This window comes from Papio anubis, chromosome 18, assembly GCF_008728515.1.
Source record: "Papio anubis isolate 15944 chromosome 18, Panubis1.0, whole genome shotgun sequence".
NCBI classification, from domain to species: Eukaryota; Metazoa; Chordata; class Mammalia; order Primates; family Cercopithecidae; genus Papio; species Papio anubis.
In genome coordinates, this window is record NC_044993.1 from 45,860,961 (window position 1) to 45,865,659 (window position 4,699).

Here is a 4,699-nt window from a genome sequence, read left to right on the forward strand (position 1 = left end):
GACTCCTGTAATCCCATCACTTTGGGAGTCCAAAGTGGAAGAATTGCTTGAGGCCAGGAGTTCAAGACTAGCCTGGGCACTGTAGTGAGACCCTGTCTCTATTTTAAAAATACTTACACATATATATTTAGATATCTGTCTATTGCTTGCCTAACTAGCCTGTTCTGCACCTAGCACAATGGCTCTAGGCATCCTGTCTTTTTTTTTTTTTTTTTTTTTTGAGACGGAGTCTCGCTCTGTCACCCAGGCTGGAGTGCAGTGGCCGGATCTCAGCTCACTGCAAGCTCCGCCTCCCGGGTTCACGCCATTCTCCTGCCTCAGCCTCCCGAGTAGCTGGGACTACAGGCGCCCGCCACCTCGCCCGGCTAGTTTTTTGTATTTTTTAGTAGAGACGGGGTTTCACCATGTTAGCCAGGATGGTCTCGATCTCCTGACCTCGTGATCCGCCCGTCTCAGCCTCCCAAAGTGCTGGGATTACAGGCTTGAGCCACCGCGCCCGGCTCATCCTGTCTTTTTTAAATTTATTTTTTATTTTTTGAGATGGGATCTTGCTCTGTTACCCAGGCTGGAGTACAGTGACAAGATCTCGGCTCACTGCAACCTCCTCCTCCTGGGGCAAGCAATTCTCCTGCCTCAGCCTCCACAGTAGCTGGGTTTACAGGCGTGCACCTACTGCGTAGCCATGCCCGGCTAATTTTTGTATTTTTAGTAGAGACTGGGTTTCACTGGGTTTCACCATGTTGGCCAGGCTGGTCTCAAACTCCCGATCTTAGATGATCCACCCGCCTCAGCCTCAGAAAGTGATGGGATTACAGGCATGAGCCACCACGCCAGGCCAGCATCCTCAGTATTGATTCCACACATTATTCCTCCCTCCTGTCTTCCCCCAGGAAACTGAAAGTGGCTCTGTGATGCCAGAATTAAGGATCAGAATCTAGGGGAGTCTCCTACACTTCTGAAGTAGGAGTGAGATGGGGAGGGTTGAGGTAAAATGATTTCCTTAGATAAGAAAAATTGCCTTGTTTCTATTAAGTGCCAAGCTCTTCATACACATTTCACCGAAGCCCCAAGAGGTCAGCCTCATTACTTCCCTGTTTTCCTGCATTAACTTGAAACACAGTGACCTCAAGTAACAGGCCCCAGTTCACACAGCCCTTAGGGCCCTCGCCTGGATTTCAATCTTCAGGCTTTGGGAAATGTTTATTGACAAGTAGAGCTAGGTGTGAGTGTTATCAGTAAGCACTTGTTAACTGATTTCTCTCCTTTCAAAGTTCTAAACATTTCCATTGTATACTTCTAAGGGCTCATTGTTTTGTTAATAAAACAAAAGTCAACACTCATTTGCATCACCGAGAGCGCCTCCTCCTTATTCCCAGTGGGGTTTAGTGAGCAGAAGCTGGTTTTGGGTAAAGAGTTAGGGACTAGAAGATCTCCCCTGATGTGGGCGCCTAACAGAGCTTGACATCTAGTTCTATACATGTTAGTGGTATTATTATTCAGAGTATTTACATAAGAATCACCCTGATAGCTACTGTTTTGTGGACCTCAGTGCTGTGGGAGGCTTTTTCATTTGCAGCAGCTTTTACTCATCACCGCCCAGTGGAGTCCAAGGCTCTTTCCCTTTGTAATAGGTGTGCTTCACTCTCAGGCTCTAAGAGTTTAGGCAACTAGCCTAACATCACAAAGCAAACGGTTAGCAAAGTGCGGGTTTAGGGGCCAGGCGCGGTGGCTTAAGCCATTCATAAGTCTTACCCATCACTGCCCACCACCTTGGGGCCTAACAAAGTACCCATCACGGGCTGGGCGTGGTGGCTCACACCTGTAATTTCAGCACTTTAGGAGATTGAGGCGGACAGATCACCTGAGGTCAGGAGTTAAAGACCAGCCTGGCCAATATGGTGAAACCCTGTCTCTATTAAAAATACAAAAATTAGCTGGGCATGGTGGTGCACACCTGTAATCCCAGCTACTTGGGAGACTGAGGCAGGAGAACCATTTGAGCCCAGGAGACAGAGGTTACGGTGAGCCAAGATCACTCCACTGCACTCCAGCCTGGGCGACAGAGTGGGGAAATTGAGTGAGGCTGGAACTGTGCAGGAATCTGTTAGGCAGACGAAAGAGCATTGTGAGGTCCTCAAGGTGGGCATGTGCTGGGTGAGCTGGAGGCCCCATCAGGAGGCCAGAGGGGCTGGAACAGAGTGAGTGAGAGGCCGAGGGCTGGGAGAGGGGGCCTGGGAGGTAGGCAGGAACCAGATTGTGTTGGGCTTTGCAGGTCTTTGTAAGGACTTGGCTTCTACTGTGAGTGAGATGCTAGCCATTGCAGAATTTGTTTATTTTGGCTGTACTTTTTTCCTTCCTTCCTGCCTTCCTTCCTTCTTTCTTTTGTTGTTGTTGTTGTTGTTGTTGTTGTTGAGACAGAGTCTTGCTCTGTCGCCCAGGCTGGAGTGCAGTGTGCACCATCTTGACTCACTGCAACTTTCACCTCCTGGGTTCAAGCGGTTCTTCTGCCTCAGCCTCCAGAGTAGCTGGGACTACAGGCGCACACCACCACACCCAGCTAATTTTTGTATTTTTGTTTTTTAGTAGAGACGGGGTTTCACCATATTGGCCAGGCTGGTCTGGAACTCCTGGCCTTGTGATCTGCTCTTCTCAGTCTCCCAAAGTGTTGGGATTATAGGTGTAAGCCACTGCGCCCGGCCACTTTTTTCCTTTTTTGGGGAGTTTTGAAAGCAGAGGAAGACATCACCTCACTTAGGTTTTTTTGTTTTTGTTTTTGTTTTTGTTTTGAGATGGAGTTTAGCTCTTGTCGCCTAGGATGGAGCGCAGTGGTGCGATTTCGGTGCTCACTGCAAGCTCCACCTCCTGGGTTTATGCCATTCTCCTGCCTCAGCCTCCCGAGTAGCTGGGACTATAGGTGCCCGCCACCACGCCTGGCTAATTTTTTGTATTTTTAGTAGAGACGGGGTTTCACCGTTTTGGCCAGGATGGTCTCAATCTCCTGACCTCGTGATCCACCCACCTCAGCCTTCCAAAGTGCTGGGATTACAGGCGTGAGCCACCGTGCCCGGCCTGACTTAGGTTTTAAAAGGACCACACAACTGCAAGGTCTGTGAATTGAGATATCACAACTCCCATGTTACGGGGACATTTCCTATCATTAGCCTGTTCTAACTGGAATATTTAGGGGCCTACCTTGCTTGAAGGAAATCTGATGTGCAAAAATCCGGATAGAACTAACTTTCCCCGAGGGACTGGCGGTCATTGCAAATTGCTCAGTGTAGCAGAGGTAATGTGGTGATCCCAAGCCTCTGGGCCCCACTTTCTTTCCATTGGAAGGACTCATTGCCCCAAAGCCCATCAGCTGCAGCTCCACAGGGGCCTTCTGCTTGCACAGGCACACATAGCCATAAAAAATGGGTGTTTCTGAATGTCTCCAGGATTAGATAATGGCAATGGTTGTACAACCCATCAGCTGCACCTTCAAGAGCGCCTTCTGCTGACACATGCACACGTGGCCATAAAAAAATGGGTGTTTCTGAATGGCTCCAGAATTAGATAATGGCAATGCTTGTATGACTTCGTGAATATACGAAAACCACCAAATGGCACACTTTAAAAGGTACGTTTTATGATATGTGAATTTTATCTCAGCAATAATAATAAAATAATAAAAATACTCCCAGAAATCCTGTTTGTCATAACACAAATGCTGGAAACAACCTAAATGTCTATCCACAGAGATCTGTGTTGTTTTTGTTTTTGTTTTTGAGACGAAGTCTCACTCTGTTGCCCAGGCTGGAGTGCAGTGGCACGATCTCAGCTCACGGCAACCTCTACCTCCCATTTTCAAGCGACTCATGCATCAGCCTCCCAAGTAGCTGGGATCACAGATGTGCACCACCATGCCCGGCTAATTTTTATATTTTTGTAGAGTTGGGGTTTCGTCATGTTGACCAGACTGGTCTTAAATTCCTGATCTCAGGTAATCCGCCTGCCTCGGCCTCCCAAAGTGCTGGGATTACAGGCGTGAGCCACAGCATCTGGCCATGTGTTTGGTTTTGTTTTTACATAAAGACAGGTCTTGAACTCCTCAACTCAAGCGATCCTCCTACCTCAGTTACTGAAGTGCTGGGATTAAAGGCAGGAGCCAATGTGCTCAGCTCCCATCTCTACTTTTAAATAACAAACATGTATATGTATAACTTTCATCTTCCTTTCTCTCTCTCTCTCTCTCTCTCTCTCTCTCCAAGGTCTTGCTCTGTCGCCCAGGCTGGAGGGCAGTGGTGCCATCATTGCTCACTGTAGCCTCAACTTCCTGCTTCCTGGGCTCAAGTGATCCTCTTGCCCCAGTCTCCCAAGTAGCTGGGACTACAGGTGCGGGCCGACACATCCTAATTTTTGTATTTTTCATAGAGACAGGGTTTTACCATGTTGCTGAGACTTGTCTCGAACTCCTGGGCTCAAGCAATACGCCTGCCTCGGCCTGAGTGAAGAAGGGACTGCGGGGTTTCACTGTGTTGCCCAGGCTGGTCTCGAGCTCCTGCACTCTCAGGAAATCCACTCACCTTGGCCTCCCAAAGTGCTAGGATTACAGGCATGGGCCACCGCGCCCGGCCACATATACTAAAACATTATACAGAGGTTAGCATGGCCCCTGAGCAAGGATGACATGCAAATTCATGAAGCTTTCCATATTTTT

General features: G+C 48.4%; 1 non-coding gene across 1 annotated transcript; it reads left to right on the forward strand.

Moving 5' to 3' along the window:
- Window positions 1-4,597: 4,597 nt before the first annotated feature.
- LOC116271430 lies at window positions 4,598-4,699 on the forward strand. The gene has a single exon (XR_004179982.1). It is a non-coding gene; the product is annotated as a U6 spliceosomal RNA (small nuclear RNA).